This window comes from Triturus cristatus, chromosome 4_1 (genome assembly GCF_964204655.1).
Source record: "Triturus cristatus chromosome 4_1, aTriCri1.1, whole genome shotgun sequence".
Lineage (NCBI taxonomy): Eukaryota > Metazoa > Chordata > Amphibia > Caudata > Salamandridae > Triturus > Triturus cristatus.
This window is the reverse complement of record NC_140585.1, coordinates 462,905,138-462,932,164: the sequence shown is the minus strand read 5'-3', so window position 1 is coordinate 462,932,164 and position 27,027 is coordinate 462,905,138. Positions and strand designations below refer to the sequence as shown.

General features: G+C 42.2%; 1 protein-coding gene across 20 annotated transcripts in view; it reads left to right on the top strand.

The window, feature by feature from the left end:
- Positions 1–27,027, top strand: part of EPS8 (EGFR pathway substrate 8, signaling adaptor) — an 861,544-nt gene that overhangs the window by 360,605 nt on the left and 473,912 nt on the right. The window lies entirely within an intron of this gene.

The following is a 27,027-nucleotide window of genomic DNA, read 5'->3' as shown; positions in this document are numbered from 1 at the left end:
GAGCAAGCCCGTTGCCCTAAAATGTAGACATCCCAAAATGTAACTCATTCAGTTCTCCCACAGTTTACTGCACTGGAGATGGTGTTAAGCCTCAATTTCATGAGATAATGTGTCTAAGTTAAGACACCTCCCTGAACATTAAATTAGGAGAGTAAACCAGCTCATTAAGTATTAGGGTCCACTCAATAATTAGAATTTTTGATAAATGAAAATGTAAAGGGTTTTATTGCAAAAAATGTAAAAAAAAATATATATATATAGGCAGGACAGAGTCAATGCCAGGATAGCTCTCAGATGCAAGCTATACAGAGTATATAAAATCATAAAATATTCTAAGTCTTATTAAGCAGCAAAATCAGAAAAAATGTGGGCAGCATCCCTAGTAGAACTGGAAAATCTTCCGGCTCACTCCCCAATCAAGGGTTTTTTGCACAGGAAATGAGCAATATTTGCAACTCATAATGGTGTGTGCAAAAGTATAATTTCTTTATCAAATCAGAACACAAGAAAAATAAACATTGCCTTAAAACATAGGCAAAATCCTGAGTCTCTGAATAATTATTCAGCACCCTCTATACTAATGTCAACCGGATATGTTCAAACAAATATAACATTTTGAAAATAAGACTTTCTCTAGATGAATAGGTCCAGTGAAGGAATGGAAAGCATGGATACTTGTTGCAGTCTTACATCTGCACCAAAGAAGATTTAATACTAACAAGTAAACTGTTAAAGTATAATTTAACGATAATGACATACACTCGACTGTATTCTGCGAAACCTGTGGTGAAAGGACATGCGCAAGGGGGGAAGGTGTCCGTGACAGATATGACGCCCACCTTAGTTCAAAATGGATGGTTTACACAAAAATGTGGCTTAATTAAAAACGCATTAATAAACACGCTTATATACACATTAAAAGGTACTTGTTTCAATTGCACTTGTATTAATTCTGTCTATATATGTAAAATCAGTGTAAAATTTCATACTTAACTTCATTATTGATGCACAAAATGTGAACCCAACAAACGTTTCCACAGTGTCCCTTGCATCTCCCCGAATTATGGTTAAATTGTGTTATTTAATTACTGTGGCTTGTGTTTTGTCAGCTTTTGAAGGTATGCAGGGTTTTTACCACATTGAGCCTTCAAAAACGAATAGCTCTAGCAAAATTCAGTGATTCAAATGTAGTTTTGTTAAAGAGCAGATGTATTTAAATGGCATTTAGTATTAGATTTGCTGTTCCTGGTGTTGGTGAGTCGTATCTTTTTAAGATACTTTTCTGCAGACATGCCCTGATATGTTTAGAGTTGGAGAGTAAAGCCACATCTTGCTTATGTAGGCTTCACAGCAGCAGTGAGACTAGGCCTAGGGATCTGGGGAGCCTCACTGTTTCCCAGTTGTGACTGTCTTTTACTACCCATCCGGGGATCAGAGGAGACTGTCCTGGCTTCGTTTAAGACCTAAAGCCGATACTTACTCAGTTGTGCACCAGTTGACTATGTCTCTGGTCTTTCCATACAATGCAGGGGGAATGTGTTAGTCTGTGCTGGAGTAATATTTGTTATTACAAAGAGATGATGGACAGAGCGCTGAAACTTTTCAGACACTCACCCTCAGTCACATATTTGGGTTGAATCCATCATTGTTCTCTAACTCACTTCATCACCCCAGTTCAGACCCAGCCATATGAAAATCAATCTTGACCCTGTTCCTCGTTTTTTATTTATTTTGAAGGTTTTATATAGCTCGTACAAGACCCTTGCGGGCCTTGTCTACAGGAACATGGGAACAGTCCAGTCCGAACTGCCAAGCCAGGTCTTCCCTGGACCGGAAACAGGCATCCTGGTACCGGTTTTGAGGTAACTCCCCTCATCAGCCAGGTTCGCTTGAATCCAGTGGCAAACTGAGCAAGGGACCCACGTCTGGTCATACCCTGCCAACTTAGGGCAAACAAAGCAAGCACAAGGAGATGACAGACGGAGCGCTGAAACTTTTAAGACACTCACCCCCAGTCACAGATCTGGGTTGAATCCAACATCGTTCTTTAGCTCACTTTGCCACCGGAGTAATATTTGATACAAGTTGTACAGGGTAATACATACTAATATTTTCCATTTTCTAATCTAACTTTATTCTTTACTCGTGGTTTGCTATTTTTGACTTTGTTCCGTATTCACATCATCATAGGCCTTTCAGTTCAAGGCTTCATCTTAGTAACTGTTACAAACATGGAGATTGCACGTGTCTGCATGGAGGCTGTGCAGAACCGTCGCCTTTTGCCCACATGCAGTATGTATGTAAATGCAGGGGAAAGGAAAAGAATAGCACTTTGAGGGGCTTACTGCTCAGTCAGCACTAAGGTAACTCCAAATGATGCCCCCCCCCCACAGAACATAAGGAGGAGGCCCTCTGTCTCCCATACCTCACAGATATTCCTTGGCCTTTTGGTTGAATGGGGGCCCCTGAATGATTGGGGGCACCTCTGCACCGCAGGGGGCTGCGTTACTCCCCTGATGCCTAGTACAGGGAAAGCTGTTAGCAGGTCCCCATTTTCTCACCTTAGCTGCATCTCTCCTTCTCACATCCTATCCGGTTCATGAGAGACAGCATAGATGAGGGCTAAACAGAGCAGAAATGGTCAATCAGCTGCTGGCAGTTCAGGCTGCTATTGTTCTCTCTCTCTCGCTCTCTCTCTCTCTCTCTCTCTCTCTCTCCTGCATCCATCCATCCATGCATGCATATACATTCATACATACATACATACATACTTAACATGAGATTTCTAAATGCATGATCATGGATATGAAGTAATGTAACACTGTAGCCCCTTTACAGCTGTTTAGTCAGGCACGTTAGTGCTGGGTTGATCCCCAGGATACTGAACTTTAGCTCTTTTCATCGTTCAATGTCTGGGTCAAGGGTGTATCTTCAGGGGGTGGTTGGGGTGTTTGACCCTCTAATAAATGTATTTGTTTACAAACAGTTGGGAACAGATGTTTTCAGTCGGGTATGGTGAGGTGTCTGTCAGATTTCACCTAGGATTTTTACATACACACACAGACTAAAACACACACACACACACACACACGCACACACACACTCACTCTCTTTACTCTGTTTGAAGTTCTTAAAAAATGTTGGTTATTTCATAAAGAATTTTGTTTTACGCAAAGTGGACCACTAACATGCCCCACTAACACTGCCCTTTAAGCCCCTCCCCACCCATGTCCTGCTTCTCAGATAATGCATGTTAACAAGATATGCCAGTGTGATTGTTTGGCAATCTGAAGCTACGCCCTTTATGTAGGCTCAACATTGGGCCTTCCTGGGACTAGGAAGGTTTTTACAGAGCCTGTATGCAGTGCCCTCTGTACCACTCGACTCGCTCCCCATTGGGCTCAGTGTGGAGCTGCAAAAGTAGAAGGCTCCACCGTATAGCATGGTAAATGTCCTTGTTGTGTGAGCAGTGTCTGCGTGCACATGAGCAAACACACACTCATGCCTACTGAGATGGGAGAGTCATTAGTGCATATTGGCCTGCATTTTGTCTGTCTCGGCACCACACAACAGACCCACGTTCTGGAGCAGATACGTACTCTTATCTTGGAACTGGCAATGCATGGTGCATTAAGCATGCTGTTGAATGTGGATCTGATTGCCTTATAGGGCATATACCTGTGCTCATGGCATTGGAGAGGGTGTTCACATCCGACCTATTGAAATGACCACTAGACAAATAGAAATCAGAATGGCCTATTTGATGCAATTAGATTGCTCCAGTTTGTGTATATGTATTTGTGAGTTGTTGGATGGTGAAAATACGTAAGTTGAACTGCTGTGTAAAAACTCGGACCGCTTGACATTCGTCGGTAGCTTAGTTCTCTTAAAGGACGCACCACCACACAGTGTTCATGAGCGTATGTAACCCCACAGATGCCACCACAAATGATACCATCTATGGCAGCACTGATGTGACATAATCTTTAGCTTTTGTTTTTTTAGATTTGTATTTGTTTGCCAAGTTAACAATGCACTGCTTTCGTATCTCCAAAACTGCAAATGAAGATTGAAAAATAGATATTTAACATAGTCTCATCACGTCTCACATGGTAAACATGTGAGGGACATAGTATCCTTTAATTGTCGATTACTGTTTAGTTAAAAAATCTTGTTACACAGCCCACACATCATTTACCACTAGTATCCTCCTCATCTGAACCTACCACTTATTGATTATTCAAGGTTGCCACGATTATTCAAGGTTGCCACTTTACTGATCAGAACCAGAGGGGCAACTTTCGTCTTTTTAGGTCAAAGCCTACCAGACAATGCATGCTAAAGACATCTTGGGGCATTCAGAAGCTTCCTTAGGAATGCACTCCAACCATTGGTTTTGTGGTTTGTAGCTCACATTTACGTGATTTCTATTTGCTGGCTTTATTTGTTTTGGGCTGTCAAGATTGTGTTCATCCTTCGTGCTGAGCATACTTTGTTTACTGTAACCTTCCGAGTGCTCGCTTTCTGTAAACACCCTTTTGCGTCTTCCTATATTGTCACATTTGCTGTGCATTCAAAGACAGAGGGCTCTGTCTTCCGAAGGAGCTTTTTTTCTCTGACTTCAAAGTGAGAGGATTTGTGTAACAATCTTGCTGTGAAAAGATTTTTTTCTAGCACACAATGTTTAAATGTATGTAATGAACAGTACAGACATTTCAGTATATATCAGAAGGAGGAATTTGCAAATCAAGCACATATTTTGGTAATTCTGAAGCGTGATGTAAACCTATTCTAATACCATCAAAATAAATCAATTCACTTGATGACGACAATTTGATACATTATCGTTTGAGTGCTGCATATTTTTATCAGTAAAACTGTATGTCTGGGCAAATGTAATGGTCATTTCAATTGAAAATGGGTTGTCTGTAATGACATTGCACTACCACACCATGCATACTCCACTTTACACCACTCTACTTTGCACCACTCCATACCACTGCACTCTACACCACTCCCCTCTACGCCACTCTGCACCACTACACTCTTTGCCACTGCACTCTACACCACTCTAGGCCACTCCATTGCACCCTGAACCACTCCACTCTGCACCACTCTACGCCAGTTCACCCTTCAGCACTGCATTCTATGCCACTGCACTCTGCCAATGCACTATACTCTGAACCACTCCAGGCCACTCTAATCTATTCTGCACCAATGCACTCAGTGCCACTCTACTCTGTGCAACTGCACTCTACCCTGCACCACTCACCTTACCCTGCACCACTCCACTCCATGATACTCTGAAACCATCCACTCTATGCCACTGCCTTCTACAGCACTCTGCTCTTCACTACTCCACTCTATGCACTGCATTCTACACCCCACTACTCTAAACCATTGCACTCTATACCACTGCACTCTATGCCAGTATACTCACAGCACTTTACTTCACTGCACTTTACACTATACTGCTCTACACTGTTGCACTCTGCTACTCTATTCTGCACCACCACTCTACACTGTGCCACTGTTCTTTATGCCATTCTACACCACTGCTCTGACACACTCCTCTGCGTCACTGCACTCTATTCTACTTTGCACCACTGTACTCTATTCTACTCTGCTTCACTGCACTCTATGCCATTGCAGTGTACGCCACTGCACTCTACTCTGCATCACTCTATGGCAGCGCACTCTGCACCACTACACTCTAGGCCACTGCACTCTGTGCTACTCTACTCTGCACCACTGCACTCTGTGGCACTCGTCAACACTCTACTCTGCAACACCCTACGCCGTTGCACTTTACACCACTCTACACCATTGCGCTCTGCGTCACTGCACTCTATTCTACTCTGAACCACTGTATTATATGCCACTCTACTCTGCACTACTCCACTCTGCGTCACTGCACTCTGCCATTGCACTGTGCGCCACTGCATTCTACTCTGGGTCACTGCACTCTGCACCTCTGCACTCTACATCACTGCACTCCCCCCCCCCCTCCCCCCTGTGCCACTGCCCTCTGTGCCACTGCACTCTACTCTGTATCACTTCACGCCACTTTACTCTACCTCTCTCTTCTCTACTGTGTGCTACTCCACTTTGTCAATGCACACTATTCCACTCCTCGCCACTATGTGGAAAACTTGTAATATTTTACTTGGCATATGCGACAGCCACTTTGGCTGTGGTGTCCATTTAAGTTTCCTTCGTAATTCTTTCGTCTTTTCACTTTGCTTGTGTTATCTATTTTCGTTGACTTCCTGACTCGGGTAAAAGCAATGTACGTGCTGAAGGTTTGTAGCTGCCAGAGCACCTGGTCTCAGATGTTAACTGTCAATCATTTACTGCTGCCATAAGCACTCCTGCTCCCCCTCCCACTTTGCTGACCCCGTAGTTATTCATCTGCCCTTGTTGGCTGAAAACTATTTCTAAAAATTGTTCTCCCTATTTCTGTTCACATGCTTACACTGCAGAAAAACTGTATAAAAGACCTGTGCTCTGTGACTTCAGTGTACTGCCTCCTTGCAGCACTTGAGAGTGCTGTGTGGACGTGGTCCCACTCATGAGTGATTAATAAACTTGTTATTTATTTCCTACTCCAGTGCTGAGCTCTACTTTGTTGGTCTTTGAACCCGTGGACCAAAGGGTGACCCTGCACCAGTGTACCCCTAAAAAAGGTACATTTCCACAACTGCACAATTCTCTGCTGCACTCTACACCACTCGAGTCTAGGCCACTCCACTGTACTCTGAATAACTTCACTCTACTCTGCCCCACTCTACTCTGCACCACTCTACTCTTCACCACCCCACACTACCCTGCAACATTGTACTTTATGCCAGGGCACTCTACTCTGAACCACTCCACGTCAGTCTAATCTACTCTGCACCACTGCACTCAGTGCTACTCTATGCCACTCTACTATGTCACTCTGCCCTGCACCACTCCACTATACACAACTTAGTTCTACTCTGAAACGATCCACTCTACGCCACTGCACTCTACACCACTCTACTCTACACCACTCTACTCTACCTTACACTACTCCACTGCTTGCACTGCATTTGATGCAACTCTGCTCTAAATCACGTAACTCTACTGCATTGCAGTCTAAACAACTCTACTCTGCACTACTGTACTCTGCCACTATACTCTATGCCACTATATGACACTGCACATTATACCTCACTACACCACTGCATTTTGTCACTGCACTATATGCCACTCTGTTTTACTCTGCACCACTCTACACTATGCCACTGTACTCTACACCACTTCTCTCTGACACTATACTACGCACCACTGCACTCTACACTTCAAGTTCTATGCCTCTGCACTCTATACCACTGCAGTCTCTACACCACTCTTTGCAGTTACACTCTACTCTGCACCATTGCACTCTAGGCCACTGTACTCTAGGCCACTTCACTCTATGCCATGCTACTCTGCACCACTGCACTTTATGCCACACTGCAACACCCTGCTCTACCCCACTGCACTTTACACCACTCTACACCATTGCACTCTGTGTCACTGCACTCTATTCTACTCTGCACCACTGTACTCTATTCTACTCTGCATCACTGCACTCTATGCCATTGCAGTGTATGCCATTGCACTCTACTCTGTGCCACTCTACTTTGCACCACACTCAGTGGGACTCGACTCTGTACCACTTTACCCTAGTGTTTTCTAGGCCACTATAGTCTACTCTGCACAACTCTAATCTACGCCACTACATTCTATGACTCTTCAACACTTCACTCTATGCCACCTTATGCCACTCTATGCTACTCTCTTCTATGTCACAAACTTTTAGCAATTTTGAAGAGTAGCATTGATGGTGTACAACATGGCTAAAACAGATTGGCAAAGCCAATAGGTCTTGCCAATGCTTGTTATTTATCCGCAGTGAACTATGTACTCTGACCTGCTAGTAAGGTCATAATTTTGGCCCATGTGGCAAGGTCTTCTCCTTTCCTTACATCTGTTCTGACTACTTTCATCATTACTACCTCTGCTAAGGCTGATTCCAGAACGTCTCTTTCCCAGGTCTCCTATGCAGGTCCTCTGGGGAGGAGCCAGTAAGTAGCTTCCAGCCAGAAACCCTCCCTGTAATGCTTTCTCCTTTTTTGGTGCAGGTGTAATGCCTAATACCCATTAATTGTGACTTTGATGTTAATGCTTGCTTCTGATCATAACCTTGCCGCTACATGTACCCAATATTAAAACAAAGTCCCACATGTCAAATTGATGTGTATAATGTGGCCCCCCACTCTCGACATCTTAGACAGGCATAATATCCATCAATGTAATCTGTCTCAGTTTAATGGAAGTTAAATATACACGGTGAAAGAAATCAAATTGTGTTAATTTAAATCTCGGATTACTGGACACTGCACCTGGGCACAATGCTTTCCCCATTAGTGGAACTTGTAGGTCTTCCTCCTATAGCTGCATTGCTTCTCAGGCGCGTCTCTCCTATCTTGGTTCAGGGCTTTATGCATTTGCATTCGGTTTCTGTTCCCAGTCCTGCCTCATCTCTATCATTCTCTTGAGTGTTGCCTGGCCAGCTCTACTACTGAAAACTCAAAATATTTCTCTCTGGCTGTCTTTGTCCGCACTGGAAATCTGTGCCAGTCTCCCTCCGAATGCTTCCTGTGCCTCAGCAAAGGAGATGAACATGTCATCTAGAGGTGTTCTCATTCAGTATGGCACCGGCCATCTGTTGACTGGGTCTCTGACATGCCCTGGCTTAGGTGCCTAAATAACTGCATCCACCAGATCTTCAAGGATCTGGAAAAAGGAGGGCATTAAAGGCTATTTTTATTATAACAAAGACACCAGAGCACACCAGAATATAGTTACTATACTCCTTAGTGCATTGTGCACTATCCAAAAAAATGTCCCAACCCATAGGCCAAATTCAAAGTATGTTATCAGAACACACAGTCCGCAATAAATGATCCGCAGCTGGAGAACTGTTCTGTAATCACTTTTTATTTCTTACAAAAACGGCAGCTGACGCGCGGTTGCCCTCCTGGGCTTCCTCAAGGCTACAAAATTACATGTAAAAACAGGTTTGTAACGTTCCAATATAACAAAGTTAAATTACAATAAAAACCTCCTACAATCCAATGACATAATGGATGTTGTGTCCTTAGGTGTAAACACCAATTCCAAAATCACCATATAAACACCATCGACCGTGCATCCGAAACAGACCAAACAAAAAAGAACAAGGAAGAAAGAGCCACCTATTCCAAAAACACCATGTGCCCTGTTTTTAAACTATCTCAATACCTATATGTTCGGATTTTGATCACATTAATGTGTAGGTGTGTATCCATCCCTAAATAAAAGTGCAGCTTATTCACTACATAATTAAGTGGCATAATACAACTGTCCCATTCCTATTCGTGAACAACATTACAAGGGGTATGTGAGAATATTCTCATAATTCTCACCTCACTTCACCTGTATAGATATATTCAATGTTCGGACTAGAACATCTCAGCGAAAATATTATTTGGCCACTGCTGTCTTTTATATTCTGTAGTCCAAAACACGTAAAAAGTGAAAAAAAGGAAAAACAAAAAGAAAATATATTGGAACCGAATGAAGGTTTTTTAATCTATTCAATTTATTAGGAGTCTAAGCAGTGAGACAGAAAGATGTATAGGCCTATACATCTTACTTGAGGGCACAATTTGTTTATTGATGCTTATTTAAGTTAGGCCATCAGAACCAGTATCACTGGTGGTTCGACATACCATCAGTCCAACATGAAAAATGGGACCATGATAAGTCCACTCTGTAGCAAAAACAAAAAGTACAAGACCAAGTCTCAGACTACACCAGAGGACGAACAGCGTATTTCTTTACAGTTCAACATTTCATTGAACCTTGTAGTCAAAATGCGGGATTATGCAATTAGTGAATTCCCACACGCAATCTTACCGTATGTTTCTTCGGGTTCCCGGAAACGTCTTTCCGTAATTCACTATCTGTCCGCGTCTGAAACCGCGCCATTTATTTAAACTCACGTTGCCACGTATATTCAACAGTGCGAGAGGACCACCACATAGAAACAGTCCTGTGAGTATTTTACCATGGTGGCCATATTGTTAATGGCAAGTCGATGTTTTTGTTGGGTATTAATCCTTTTGTGTATTACACACACATCACGGAAAGATCATTCCAAGGTCTGTGGCAATATCTACATTAGGTACGATGTCGTCTGTTAAATATTTGTTTCTTTATGTATGACAGACTTGAAGTTTCTCATACAAAATCACTACATCGTAGGGTCCCACATCTACAAGTACTATAGAAGAAGGAGAATAAGAGGTACATATATCCAAACACTCCAGTAACGCTACCACAACCAAAATCCGCTTTACTAAACATCAATGGTAACGATAGCTGTCATAGTGTAATCCGCATATAGCGTATCCAAATCCAGTTAAAATCACGTCACTACATATAATAGCGAGAAAAGGACCACCGCATAGAAACGGTCCTGTTAGTATTTCACCATAGCGGCCATGTTGTTAGTATCAAGTCCATATTTAGTCAGGTGTTTGTCATTTTACTTAATATAAGCACGTCAGGGAGAGATGGTTCCAAAGATCTACAGCAATATCTGAATTCAATAGTATCACCTGTTAAATGTTCATTTTATTATGTATGACATATATAACGTTTCTCAAAGAGGATCATTCCATACTAAGGTCCCATTTCAATTAGTGCTGTTTGAGAGGGGGAGTAAAGTTACCCATATAAAGAAAACAAAAAAAACATGCAGTACCCCAAAATGTATGTGCATAGTGTGGCAACATGAACTATAACAACAAAATCCACTTCGCTATACATGGATGGTAGTTATGATTGTCATATACTGGACAGCGATACCATATCAGCATCATTGTATAAAGGGGGCATCATTAGTTTTTAGTGGTATTCATTTGCATGCTTGTATCAAGAAGTCCTTACTACTAAATCACAGTTGATCTAAATTACTAAGAACATTAAATAGTCAAGTAAGAAAAATGTTGCAGGTGTTGATACGACACAACCACCATTCATTTTTCAGATGGAGAATTCACAGTACCCATATTGTTGCATTGGTCTTGGATTACAAGAATTCAAACATCTCTTTATCCACATTAATGCCCTGTTCTACGACCCTTAAAATGATAATCCATTTACTTTCTGTTTGGCGCAATCTTGTTATTCTATTGCTACTTCTCAGACCCGGGCATATCACATCAATACCGTGGAAGCCTATGTTCAGAATTTCTGTTGTCTTATGTACTGTATTAAAGTGGGCACCAAAAGGGTATTGTATGTTGTTACTGCATATGGCTCTTGTATGTTCTTGGATCCTCTCCTTGAGAGGTCTCACAGTGCTTCCAATATATATTTTCCCACAAATACATTTTATGCAGTATATTACAAACTTCGTGTTGCAGTTGATAAACTTATTCACTGTATACACTCTCTCAGTATTGTACTTGAATCTAATCGCCTTGTTCATAGGAAAACAGCATATATTGCAAGTTCCACATTTGTGGAAACCTTTTGGAGCAGATGGTAACCATGTTTTATTGGCCAATGGTGGTAAGCAGCTTGGACAGAGTGGTTGTCTCCATGTTCTGCCCCTTTCGTGTGTGATTGTTGGTTTTGTGCCCACTGCTTCTTGTAGACTAGTATCATCTGTCAGTAAATGCCAATGTTTATTTAAAATGTTGTATACTTCAGTACTAACCGAAGATTATGGTGTAATAAATCTAACTTTCCTATTCTTCTGTGTTTTAGTCTTGGCATTCCCTGTTAATAGATTTTCTCTATTGATTTTATTGATCTTATGACGGGCTTTCTTCACATTGTCCTGATTATACCCCCTAGTACTGAATCTTTTCTTCACCAAAAATGAGTTCTTTGTCTAATCTCATTGCATCACTACAGTTCCTTTTAGTTCTTGCCATTTCTGCAAATGGAATTGATCTTATCTGAGATGGAGGGTGAGAGCTACTGGCATGTAGTGTAGCATTACATGCCGTCTGTTTTCTATAGGGCACTGACATTAATTTGTCATTATTCACCACAATTGTAATATCCCCAGAATTAATCTGGGTGGTACTTTGTTCCTTCGTGAAGGTCAAATTAAAGGGATTGTCATTTATATACATGAAAAATTCCTCAAGAGCATCACTCGTCCCTGCCCAAAACATAGAATTTCGTCAATGTATCGTCCTAGATATAGAACATTTTCCATTAGGGCGGTCGGACCTTTTCGCCAAAGATGAGTCTGTTCAAAATGCCCCATATAGAGGTTGGCAAAAGATGGCGAAAATGTAGCCCCCATTGCCACCCCTCTTATTTGGCGATACCAATTGCCATTGTGTACAAATATGTTATTTAAAACTAGTTCAATTGGGTCTAGCAGCATGATTGTATGTTCATACATATGGACCGGTCTTGTATCCAAAAACTGCTGTACTGCATTGAGTCCAAGTTCCCCTGGTATGCTCGTATATAACGAGCATACATCCTGTGTGACTAGTGTCCCTTCACCCACTCTACATCCATGATTTTGCTTAAGATGTCACATGTATCCTTGATGTAGGATGGTAGGTTAACAACCAAAGGTTGTAAAAAATAAGTCAATGTATTCAGATATTCTCTCCTTAGGAGACCCAATACCTGAGATAATGGGTCTCCCCGGAGGGAAATTGCCCCTTCATGTATTTTTGGCAAGCAATAAATACAAGGATTTGTTGGGGTTTCAGTGAAGAGATATTTAAATTCAATAGGCAAAGATCTCTCCAGTGTTTTAACTTTTTGGATATAGTTTCAAGTGTAGATTATAGTGGGTTACCATTCAATTTCATATAGGTAGTTGTATCCGCCAACTGTCTGTCTATTTTAGCCATGTAATCAGATTTGTCCATTAGCACTATGTTGCCTCCCTTGTCCGCCTCTCGGATAACAAGGGAGTCATCCTTTGGGAGTCATCCTTTCTAAGGTTCTCAAGTGCCTTTCTTTCATCTGTAGTGATGTTTTGTTTATGTTGGGAACTTCTTGAACAACATTTGTCTTCCAGTTTATACAGATCTAGAAAGACATTCTGCTGAAACGTATCAATATTGTTGGCACCCGGTAAATAGGGAGTGAATCTAGATTTTTGCCTCAACCCACTTTCCACTTGAGAGAATGTATCCAAGTCTAAATCTGCTGCCACAGTCTGTAGTGAAGGACTTTCCTCCTGCTCATCTAAGGATAATAATCTTTGATGTCCCTAATAGATGGAATTAAATAAATAGTATCCAAAGCTGTAGTCCTAATGTTTGTATTTTGTTTATCTTGAAAATATTTGTGTAGCTTTATTTTTCTTACAAACTTAAAACTGCTTACATGTAAAGATGTAAAATTGGGCCCTGAACTTGGACAAAAACTCAGTCCCTTGCTTAACTTTATTTCTACATCAGATAGAATATGGCTCGACAAATTTACAATGTTTATATCATCAGACAATTCAGTAATATTCAGATGGTTTACATTTTCTGATTGCTTGACACCCACTCTTTCCTTTTTGCTTGGGTCTAGACCTTGATTTGCCCCTCCGTCTCTTTTCTGGTCCATATCTTTTTTGAATGCTTGTTTGTTCCCTTTTCTGAACCTCTGTAGCTCTAAAAAAAAAAAAACGGATCAGCGCCCATACCAGTTACTCGCCCTGTGCATTAGATGAATTGCCACTGGTCACACTACCAGTGCTGGAAGTATCAGATATGCTGGTTACCTCAGTTGTCTGCGAGGTGCGCTCTAACATTTCTGAATTGATACCAGTTTTGATGTTGTCAAACTTCTTGGCAAACGTATAAACTCCCCCATTTTTATCATTTCTTTCATCTCGTCTGATTTTCTCAGACTTTTTCTCCTTCAGATAAAATTGGTGTTTATGTAACTCTTTTGAAATCACTAAGTTTCGATCAGTTACCTCTGGTAAATTCAAGTCTTGAATTTCTTTTCTAAGCTAGCAATTTCCAATAACAATTTGTTGCGTTTTAATGTATCTGGACTACTGTTATAAGTCTCTAGTATTAAAATACTCAAGGTGGGTGAGTATTCGGCACCAAGGGAGCATCCAATACTAAATGAAATGATATTGATTTGATACGGTGTACAGTATTAATTTATACTTGTTGATGTGCTGGTCGAAAAAGTATATCCACCAGCTGTTTTTTGATAAAGGCTATTTAAATGGCGGTCTCCAGGGCCGGACTGGGAACCGAAAGCGGCCATGGCAAACTGCTCGGCAGGCCACACCTGTGGGGGGCCGAGTTGTTTGCTAGGGCCAGTTTCAGCCAATTTTGTTACAGGTGGCCCATTTTGCCGGCCCCCACCCTGGAGGCCCACAGGGGAGACGCCCAGTGCCTGCTACGGCCAGTCCAGCCCTGGCGGTCTCCCATTATATATAATGTGAGTCTTGTCCCTGTTAATATTCATACAAGGTACCCTACCAAACTTATCCAATTCTTACTATAATATAGGGTGTGAACTGTGAGGCTGGTACACAAATTGAATCATTGGTGTATATCGATACTCTGTGCACCGTCGCCCACTTTGATTCCCGATTTCATGTATCATATGCTTTAGCATGACCACGAGGATGAATAAAATTGGGGGATAGGAGCCTTCCTTGCTTAGTACCACTTTCTGTGCTCCTTTTATCTGATGCTATGCTGCCAGAACTTACTGGTATAGCAGGGGCGAGTATCAGAATCTCAATTGGCCGTAGGAAATTTTGGCCGAATATCTTCTCCAGCACAGCCATCATATCAATCCAATCAATTCTATTAAATGTTTTTTTTCTATATCTAGGTTTACCAGCACGTCAAAAGTCTCTGATTTATCTAGCATGTAGCCATGATTTAGTCTTCTAAGATGCTGAAGTGTGCGGTGTCCTGGCATGAAGCCACATTTCTCTTCATGTACCAGGGAGCCTGAGACTATTAACAGCGTATTGGCTAAGGTTTTGAATTGTATGTTGTATCTACATTTATCATGAAAAGGGATCTGTATGGCACTGGGGATCGCAGATCTTCGTCTGGTTTTATGATTGACTCTAATTTAATCGCATGGTGTCCGACAGACTACCCAATTGGGTAACCTCTTTATAGACGTCAAACTATTACTTGGGGAGCTTTTAACGAAATCTAGGAGGACATAAAAACTGCCCTATTGAATCGGGACATGATTGAAGGTTAGCATATTTTAGAGTCTCTCCCCGTACAACTGATTTGAAAGTGTCCCAAACTATAGGGACTGAAGCCGATTCATTATTAATCTGAAAAAACTCTTGAATAACATTAGTCATAAATTGAATATAGTCACTTTGTAAGAGTAGATTCCGCTGAAATGTCCAGGTAGATTTATTACCCGGTCCAACTAGAGGGAGATTGAGCTTTACACAGAGAGGATTATGATCAGATAAAAGTTTAGGTAAAACTTCTAGCTCAATTTTATCCAAAAAAAACTGGGATAAGAAAAAGTAATCAATACGAACAAATTTCCTGTGTGGGGCAGAAAAAAAAGTAAAACCGTGGACATCTGGGTGGATACTATGCCATGCATCAGATAAGGCATTATCTAATACCAGAGACCGCAGAGCTTTAAAAGAACGTGGCTTCGCACCTTTATAGCTTGGGTTTTGTCTAATACTAAAATTAGCCTCGATGTGAATATTAAGATCCCCGCAAAAAATAATGGGAATACTATTAAGAGCGAGCTCCTGGTTTAGGTAATTAAACAACTCAGAGTCATCCAGGTTGGGGCCGTAGACTGAATAAATCAAAAATCTATTCTGAAAAATAGAAATTTCGGCCGCAGCCCAACGGCCCCATTTATCCGCAGATGTCTTAATTACAGTACCCAGATTCCGGCGCACAAGTATGGCTACGCCACGTTTGATGCCTGTCTGCCTGGAAACTATTAACATATCCAATCCCAGATGTTTTAACAAATCCCTTTTTTCCCATGATATGTGTGTGTCTTGTAGACCGAGTATATCAATTTGTAACAAATGAATCATATTGGACAGTATACCCCTCTTTTTCGCATCATTGAGACCGTTAACATTAAGAGAGCAAATTTTAATTACCCTATCCATTAGAAGAAAGATAAGAAGAAGAAACAAAAAAGAATGTAGTTTTTCAGGCATGGCTCCATATGAAATTGAAGATAAATCACGCTAGCTAGAAATTTCATCACTTTACCCAGAGAAACATCATTGATAAACCAGTCTAAATGATATTCCATATCCCGCAAGTAGTCAGTTATAATCATTATGCATTGCTCAAATTTGACTGGAGTTGAATTACACCCCCACCACCCACACTGCTCCCACCACCACCCCACCTTGACCCCCCCTGACACCCCACCCCCACCCACCTCATGAGGCACAGGGACAGCTATTCCCTGGGATCATGGAGTGCCTCCCCCCCCCCTTTCCCAGATGACCCGAAGTGAAGAAAATTAAAGTTCACAAAAACAGCTTAATCCAGCCAGCAAGTAATGAAAGTCCACAATATCTGTAATGTTTGAAATAACAATTCGAAAGAAAATTAATGTTAAATTAATATTGAATCATAAAGAGTCTAAATATTCTTTTGCCAGAATTTCTGAAACAAAAAATCTAGTTTGATTTTTGAAGATGACCTTGAGTTTCGCTGGATTTTGTAAATAAACAGTGGCACCTTTACCTTGGAAACCTGGTATTAGTTGCCTTAATTGCCACCGCTTGGTGACAGTCGATTGGCAGAAATCCGGCCGGACGAAAAAGCAGCAGCCATTGGCAGAACGCCTTTTGTCAGGTCTGGCCAGATCAGAGATAGCTTCTCTAGCTAAAAAATTATTAAACCTGACCAGAATAGCTCTCGGATACTCTCCTTCTTTGGGCTTGGATTTATTTTGAAGTGGGAAGCGATGAGCACGTTCAATAACCAACGGCCAGTCCCAAGAAATGAGTTCCGGAAAAGCTGCCAGGAAGAGTTTGCAGATAAATTTCCGAACATCTGCTCCACCAAGATTCTCTGGAACACCTAGCACACGCAGGTTGTTTCTCCGTGATTGGTTCTCCAACTCAGCAAGCTTAAAGGTGATATCATCCCGCTGAAGTTTAACAGAGGCAAGTTCCTTCTTTTGGGAAGCAATCTCATCTTCGAGAGTAGAGATCCTAGCTTCTGCTTCTGATACTCTCGCTGTCATATCAGTGCAGAATTTTGTGAAACGACGCACCGTGTTTTTCACCTTTTGACATGTGCCTTGAGTACGGGCAATCTCCATTTTTGTGTCCGATCTATGAGCCAGCATTGTCTGGTATATCATGGAGAGAGTCACTTCGGAGCTTGGGTCAGAATCAAGTCCTTTAGGAATAACTTGATAATTCGGAAGATTAGACTGTTTAGGTTGTGTAGATGAGGGGTCCTCTACCTCATTAGGCCGATTCCTGGTTGAGGGTCTCCTTCTAATATGTTTTTTAACTGTTCCACCAGACAGGTGAAGTCTCAGTGACCCCCATCTCCTCACCTGAGCTATTATCCTCCGGGTATTCAGCCCAGTCCTTATCCAGACTTTCGTCAGATGTAAGATCGGACATGGAAAAGAAATTCTCAGCAGATTCCAAAATAACCTCCGGACATGGCGCGGCAGCAGACACAGACAAAGGTTGAATGAAAGTAGTCGTGAAGCCAGTCAAGGTATCAGCAGGAACACACAGTGACTCACCACTCAAACCACCAACATCAATAGCTATACTCGAGGTATTAGAAACTACAGGACCCAGAATGCTGTGTGGCGGTTCTCCAGGTGCGGGCGAGAGGTCAGAGGAGCTCATCGTTTCCAATGCAGACTCAGGGTTTTACAAAATAATATTAGCTGAAGAAGCGGCAGCAATACCTCCATCCACTCCCGTAGTCCGTTCAATAGCGGTATTATCAATGCTATCGTGCTGATCGAAATCGCCCGTACCTGCCATGGCGGGAGAGGTAGTGGGAGCCAATATGCCAGAATTTTTTCACATTTTTTGCAGCATGTTTCTCAAAAAGCGAAGGAACAGTTTGACTAGAGCTCCAGCTCGAGGGTTCTCCCCCTTTTTTGGAAGAGAAAGCAGATGTAGGCTCACCTGTTTTAGACTCCGCACGGGGTGAATTAGCAGCTTCCAACTCCTCTGCACCATTAATGCGGGCATGTTTGTTCCTGCCGCTACGAGTGTTTAGAGGTTTTGCTGGTAGATTAGCATTTTTTGGCGGCATTGTGAGAGGATGTGGAGCAGAGCGGAACGCTGAATGTCTAGCCCGCCACAGCACAAAGCGCCGAGTCAAATGTAGAGGCCAGCGATGTAGAGCGAGAAGAAGCCACATAAAGAACAGTTAACTCCGAGACACGGGCAGCTCAGCACCGATGAAATCAGAAGGAGAACTTCACGGCAGGTCCGGTTCGAATGCGCCCCGAGGGCAGTGAAGAGGGGGAGCTAGGTGGAGAAACACCGGAATAACAGCCGCTTCAATTCTGGCTTCAACGAGAAAACAGCCGACACCACCACGAGTGCACGATAAGACCAGGTAGGCGTTGTATCTTTCCCACAGTGCCGGTTCTCTTCGGGTCAGGGAGTAAGGGAGCAAACGGAAGGCTGCTCACACCGCTAAGCTAGCGGTCGCCATCTTGCCTTCAATTAAGAGTTAAACGGAATAAATTTAAAAAGGATTGTGATATGGTTCTACATGCGGAGAAACGACTTGCTGAAAGTATTAAATCGCATAATGACATAGAGGAAGCCCAACTTGATTTATCGATTAAACGTAGCCTGGTTTATGCACACATAGCTGATCAAGTAGCTCTACATTATAATCAGCATCCAACGGAAAGCTATGAACTGAGTGAAAAAAACGGCAAAATCCTAGCACAAAGACTACGTCAAAGAGCCACGGCTAACGAGATTCTCAAAATTCAAGATCTCAATGGGGGGTTTAAAACCTCCAAAGAAGAAATACTTGCAGCATTCAATGAATTTTACCAACTGCTGTACCATCAACCAGACAGTGTATCTGGTCTAGATATCCAACAGTATCTTGACAAGATTAACACTTCAAATCTGTCACCAGTACAGCTGGAACACCTCGGTGCCCCAGTTACCTGGGAAGAGATCGAATTAGCCATTACCGGTCTTGCGACCGGCAAAGCTATGGGCCCCGACTCTATTCCCCTAGAATTTTATCGTGTATTTAGAGGAATGTTAAGGTCAGAATTAATAAAAATCTTCAGCTTTGCCTTTGCTGGTAATCCACCTGAGTCATGGTCTCATGCTATTATTGTTATTTTTAAAAAGAAAGGCAAAAATAGTGAAGAATTAAGTTCATACCGACCTATCTCTCTGATTCCTACTGATAGCAAAATCTACTCGAAAATTCTCGCTAACAGACTCAATCCTCTGATGCCGACTCTAGTATCTATTAGACAACATGGCTTTATACTGAAAAGAGATACCACAGACCATGTTAAAAAAATAATTGCATTATTAGATTGGGCCCAGACTTCTAAATCCCCAGTGGCTGTGGCCCTGTTGGACGCAGAAAAAGCGTTCGACAGGGTCTCCTGGGAGTTTCTATGGTCTGTTCTGTTATGGATGGGCTTCCCCCTTTCTTATATTAATGCAGTTAAAGCTCTCTATATTCAACCTAAAGCTGCCATAAGAATAACCAACTCTCTTTCTAAGGGCTTCGTGATAACAAGGGGGACCAGACAAGGATGTCCGTGTTTCCCCTTGCTCTTCGCATTATACCTAGAACCATATTTACGGTGCTTATCCTCCGCGGCAGATATTATACCTGTAACTGTCAATAACAACTCGTTCAAAATATTCGCTTATGCGGATGATGTTGCCGTAACCACCATAGACATTAGACGTGCACTACCAAAAATCATCCTGCTAGCGAAAGAATTCGGCTCGTTATCTGGTTATAAATTAAATGCATCTAAAACCCAATTAATCCATTCTGATTTTGGCCGTCCTAACGAATTAGTTTTTGATTCTGAAGTCCAATATTTGGGGATAACTATCTCATCTAAGGTCGAAGAGATTGTACGTTTAAATATTGAACCTATCTTGGACTCTTCTAATAAAACTTTGGAGAGATTAAATAATTTGCATTTTTCCCTGTACGGCCGAGTTAATATAATTAAAATGGTAATTTTTCCAAAGTTTTTATATTTATTTCGAACTATACCACTTTTGTTTTCGGCATATTACTTCACAAAAATTGACAGAATGATTTCCAGATTCCTATGGGGGTATCATCGCTCTCGTCGAGCGCTGAAATGGTGCTCTCTTCCCAGGTTGAAAGGGGGATGGGGAGTCCCCAACATGCGTTTGTATTATTGGCTCCTCTCTCTAAGATCCATGAGAATTCTTCTTTTTCCAGATATCGCTGTTGAAGAATCTCTTTTTCCCTCAATTTATGAATTACTGTTAGGCAAAGCTGCTCCTCAATGTTTAGTTAAAATCATTGAACCCCAAAACTAAATTCAAGATTATTTTAGCCTGTGCTACTATTTGGTGCCAATTTAGGAAAAACATTCTCTGCTCGGGCGGAATTAACTTCTACTCCCCGATTTTTAATAATCCTGCTCTACCTGCAGTCTTTCATGACCAAATCATAAAAAAATGGTCGCTTTTAGGAGTACGGATCCTGGGAGATTTATATCTAGATGCCCAATTTTCTTCATTCTCAGCCCTCCAAACTAAATATGGTCTAGCACAACATCACTTTTTTAAGTATTTGCAGATTCGGAGCTTCTTAGAATCAAGAGGACTTCTTAATCACTCATGCATGAGCTCCAATAAGATTCTAGAATCTCTGTGGAAAGCACAAAAAATAGGCCAAACCTATCAAATGACTGTTAATCAACTTGAAGACGACTTATCTTCTGTGGAAAACATTTGGCGTAGGCGGCTAGACTTAGTAGTTATTGATATTGGCAGATCAATTGAGCTATCTATTAAGATACTTTTTAATGGATCCCTCCAAAGCCAACATTTTATGTCTATTTTTGATCTCTATTACTCTCCTATCAAGATAGCTAAATGGAAGGCCGGGGGTATATCTAGATGTAACCGCTGTAATGAGACGGATGCGGATTCTATTCATATGTTTTTTAAATGTGAGAAATTATTTTGCTTTATTACTACCATTGAATCATTTCTTAATAATAATTTGGGGATTGTTGTAAAACTTTCTCCTGATTTGGTAATTTTTGGTACTCGGGCAGATAAGTCTGGGATTAGATCAACATCTGAAGAAGCTTTTTTGTTTATCTGTATGTCCGTTTTCCGCCTCTGTATTACTTCTTGTTGGATTGATAATGATCCCCCCCACCTTTCATCAATGGCAATCTAAATTACTTTCTATTTACCATTTGGAACTGGCCATGTATAGGCTTAAGGGGATAAGGAAAAAAATGTTTGGATCAAAAATCTGGGATCCTATCACAAAATGGATTTAAGAGATTTTCCTTTGTTGTGTTTTTATTTTTTATTTTTATATTGCTCAATAAATGACTGTTTTGTTGAAGTAAAACAATAAATAAAATAAAAAAAAATAAAAAAGAATCGGGACATGAAGGAATTCTGGGCCATAGTTACAACAGGTACTCAGGAAGGCAATTCAGCCTTAGAGCCGGTTTGGATTACCCTTCTGGAGGTTTACAATGCAATTAAGAAACTTCCTGCAGGTAAAGCACCTGAATTAGACAGGCTACCAGGGGATTTGTTTCGAGAAGAGCCAACAATTTGGGGTCCCTATCTGTGGGTATTATTCAATGCTATAATGAACGGCATGCCGATTCCTGATACCTGGGCTGGGGCAGAAGTTGTCCCAGTCTTTAAAAAGGGCTCTCCACTACTCCCTGCAAAGTATAGACCGATCAGCCTGATCGATGTCACCCAAAAACTGTTTGCACGGGTACTTTTAGACCGAATGCAGGGATGGATGCAAGATAATGATATTATAAGCCCTTATTAAGCCGGATTCCGGAAGAACACCTCCACCGTTGACCAAATATATAGACTCCAACTCATATTTTGGAAAACGGTGACAATGGAGGGTGGCAGCCTCTATTTAATTTTCGTGGACCTGAAAACGGCTTTTGATTTGGTGCCCAGAAACAAACTTTGGGGGGTATTAAGAGATCTGGGGATTCCCTTTTACCTTCTTAACATGCTCATTAAGCTGCATGAAGCTAATTATGCTCGAGTAAGATGTGGAACAGGGGGAGAATTAACTCCAAGACTCCCAGTTGGCAGAGGAGTGAGGCAGGGCTGTGTGCTTGCACCAACCCTGTTTTGCCTCTTTGTCAACGCACTTATTGCCCAACTTATTGAAGTTATGGACAATGACGCCCCCAAGTTAGCAAACTCAAAGGTTCCAGCATTGATGTTTGCTGACGACACCCTTCTGATGTTTAAGTCGCCGATGGGAATCAAGAGGATATTGGACAGTTTTGTCATTTTTTGTAACAATAGGGGGCTGGAGATTAATACCACAAAAACCAAGTTTTAGGTTGTTAACCCAGCCAAGAAAACACATCCAAATCCTCATTTAGATGGTATAGTACTGGAAAGGGTTCCTGTATTTGACTATTTGGGTCTCACCCTTACTGAAAACATGGATTGGGGGCCACAAATAGCCAAAGCTAAATTAAACTGGCACAGACCACCGGTGGGATTGCTAAATTACTGAGGGAATCCACCTACAAACCAACTGGGCCTATTATTGAAATATATAAGGCACAAGCAAGGGGAGCCACGTTGTATGGGGCTGAACTTTGGGGACATTGTTCTTGTACCCTTTTGAGTAAAGTTGAGAACAGTTTTTTAAGACAAATTTTGGGTCTCCCCTCTAGCACCCCGTTAACCCCCCTGCGGTTAGATTTAGGTATAAGGCCGATTGAAGATGAGGTTACCTTTAGACCTCTAACTTTCTGGCGCAGGATGTGGGTGACCCCGGAACTGGTAGATTATCAGGTAAAACAAAAGAGCTACTAGGTCTTCCCGGGGCAGAAACAAAAATTGCTTGGTTTGCACATACAAGGGAAGAGTGCACAAGGATAGGCAAACCAACCCTCTGGAGTAACCCTGAAGAAACTTGTTCTACAGTTTCACGTACTGAACTGGTGAGAACTTATCGAACTCACAAATTGGAAGTCATCTATGGGAATCCGAACCTAGGTGTTCTGACGAATGTAGTATAAATTAGAACCCTTTCTGGATGATATTCTACCATCCCCAGCAAGAAAATTATACCTCCAGTTTAGATTTAGCACCCTTCCTTTGCGGGCCTTCACTTCCAAATGGTCTGTATTGGGCCAACGTGGGTGCCCAGCTTGTAACCATCAGGAGGAGTCAGAGCTGCATGTTTTATTTTTTTGCCCAGGTTATAACTCGGCAAGACAGTGTTGGCTAATCCAGCTGTGTAGGAACATGGGGTTTGTGCATTGTCAGGAGGCATTTAGAGTTTTGAAATACGATACCTCTAAGCCCATTGTCTTTGCTGTTTCTCGTTTTTTAAACACAATGTGGCGCAGGCGTTGGGTTTTCTTAGAAAAAGAAAAAAAGATCATAACCACCCCAGCTGCTAGCGTATAGTTTATTCTATTGCGTATAATTAGGCTTTCCTGTTTTCAGTTTCTATTTTTGGTAAATTCTGGTGGGGGTTTTTCAGTGTTTTCAATACCTTAAAAAAACTGTGGTTATTAGTGGTGACACATTTTCACGCCATTAAAAACAATAGAAACAGTGTTTTTCCGGTGTTTATGGAATGGTTTGCTTTTAATTATTGCATGCTTTCTGCACTGATAGTGCATGTGTATAGACAATGTGTGTACAGGGTATATGAGATCCAAATACATTTTTACAAATCAAATTTATTGTAGTATACCATACCATACTTCTTTAGTGAGTCTGTGGTCATGCGCGCTCGCACTTTCCTTCCTATGTAAACGTTTATTTGTGAAAATGCCCTCTCAACATTGGCACTTGAGACGGGCAATACCAAAACAGCCAGTACACAATTTGCTAACTCTGGCCAATGACATAGCTTTCCATGCCAGTACTGGTGCACCTGAAGACTGTGATTCTCTAGGATATGTTCTGAAACAAATGCATTGAATTGGGCGCATATGCCCTCAGTTATTGAAGCTGTAAAAAATGAAGCTGTACTTTTCAGGGTTTGGGGAAAATTCAGAAGGGATCTAGAAATTGTGCAAAGTACCTCTGTGAGGCTTCATTAAATTCAAATGCCATGGATGGGGAAGGGACATTTTGTATGCATCATCGCAAGCCGATTAGAGGTACAAGTCACTGTGGACTTCTGCTCACGAAGCACCTGGTAAAGGGCTTCCTTGCTCCTTACACTGTATTTTTAAAATTGTATTTTAAATCTGTCACGAAGCGCCTGGTAAAGGGCTTCTTACTTATTGTCACTGTTTTAATCTGTATCACACACGCCGGGTAAAAGGGCCTCCTGCTCATTCTTACCTGATTTAAAACACCGCGCTACACTTACTGCATCACTCGGTCGCCAAGCGTCTTCCCCGTTCCACCACGGATTCTTCCGATTGTGTGGAGGGAACCACGACGCAGACCGGAAGTAGTGCAGAATCCATTACGGCGGTCAGCAGTCTAGTTGTTTGTAGATTGACTGCTTAAAAAGGGATGCTCGCCCAGACGCGCAGCGGGCGTGCCGCTGGCGCACCGAAGGCGCGCCTAAGGCAAGCCCGTCTGCGCCCGTCCGCTCCACGACCGTGCCCCGGGCCAGGAACCCTGTCCCAAACAACTCAGTCAATCCCAAGAAACACCTATTCTACTCTAGCTCCCAGCTGATAAATATTGCCTACCTTTCCAACACTGCCTCCTGCCCTCACCGCCACTCCTGCAAGCTAGAAACCAACATGCCCTTCAGATGCCCCGTATGCCTCTATACACTCAACACCATTGACAGCCACAAGATCTCAGGAATTACTCAGATCCGACAAAATCACTCCGAACAGGAGGACATACATGCCGCACTGGTAAACGCACGCTCACTTCCCAAACATAAATATGAACTAGCAGATTTCATAACCTGCCATAACTTAGACATTCTATTCTTATCAGAAACATGGGGAGACCCCTCATCCGGCCCAGACTTCTGCACTGCTTCCCCGGACGGTTTTAGCGTAGTAAGACAGGACAGAAATAGAAAAGGGGGTGGCCTGGCTGTAATACACCGAGATAAATACCTTGTAAGAACAGAAACCCTCCCCAGCATGTACTGCGAAGCTATAAACTTTTCTATAAAAATTAATAATTCATACACCTTCAAAGGAACCCTCCTATACCGCCCCCCAGGCTCGCGATCAGGGTTTCTCACCTCCCTAAACAGCTTGCTGGAACCCGTAGCAGGAGAAACAGACTTCACCATCCTAGGTGATTTTAACTTCCATTTAGAAAACCCTGACGATAAGGATACAGCAATACTACTCACTGAGCTTGATGCCATCACCCTCCAACAATTGGTCACCAGCCCCACACACAGAGCTGGCCACACGTTGGATGGGCTTTTCACGAACAACGCCAATATATCCATTATTAAAACTTTACCCCTGACCTGGACCGATCACTGGGCAGTGTTATTTAACCTCCTGGTAAAAAAAAACTCCCACTCCCACAGACCTAGAAGGCCCACACAATTCAGAGCCTGGAGCCAAGTAGACCAACAGCTCCTTAAGGCTCAATTGTTAGCATCCAACTATGAACCTACAGCCAATCCCTCATTAGCCTCCTCCAGATACTCTGATTGGCTGAACAACGCCTTAAAAACACTGGTACCCCTTAAAAATCTTTCAAAAAAACAGAACCTCCCCTTCGGCACCTTGGTTCGCCGAAACCCTTAGATTAGAAAGACAACGCTGTAGGAACCTCGAGAGACACTGGCGCAGAGATTATAACTCCTTCGATAAAACACGCTATAAAGAGGCAATTCACCAATATAAACAGCTCCTAATCGCCGAGAAAAGTAAATACTACACCAATCAAATAGAAGCAGCCCAAGACTCCACCAAAAGCCTCTTTCAGGTAGTCCTCAAACTATCAGGATCCACAGCAAACCCCCCACCTGCCCCCACCCAGGACCTATGCAACGCCTTGGCCAACACCTTTCAAGACAAAGTCAACTAAATTTATGACATCTTCGCCACGCAAACAAAAACGGATCATCAAACCCCTCCCGAAAATAACGATAACTCTCCATCTTTATCGCATTTTCATCAAGTCTCATCCGACCAAATAAAAGACTACATCTTAACTATAAAATCAGGGTCTCCAACCGACCCCTGTCCACCCACGGTACTAAAACTCATTCCCGACCTACTAGCCCCTAACCTTACAGACATCTGCAACGCCATGTTTGACACAGGCATCTACCCCACTGCCTGGAAAAGGGCAACCATCAAACCCCTGCTAAAGAAACAGCATCTGGACCCGCTAGATACCAAAAATTATCGACCCATCACAAACCTCCCTTTCCCAGCAAAAATTTTTGAAAAAATTATGAACACACAACTTACTAATTACATTGAAGAAAACAGTCTTTTGGATGATACACAATTTGGCTTTAGAAAGGGCCACGGGACAGAAACCGCCCTCATCAAAGCCGCTGATGAAATTAGAGCTACCCGAGACCTAGGCGGATCAGCAGTCTTGATACTGCTAGATCTGTCAGCGGCCTTTGACACGGTCGACCATACCACTCTGATCGACCGTGTCTCAAGCATAGGCGTCAAACTTAAAGCAAAGGATCTTTTGGCCTCCTTTTTATCCAACCGTACTCAGCTGGTGAGTCTCGGCGAATTCAACTCTCCCCCATTTACCCTCCCTTGTGGAGTGCCACAAGGGTCATCCTTGAGTCCGACACTTTTTAA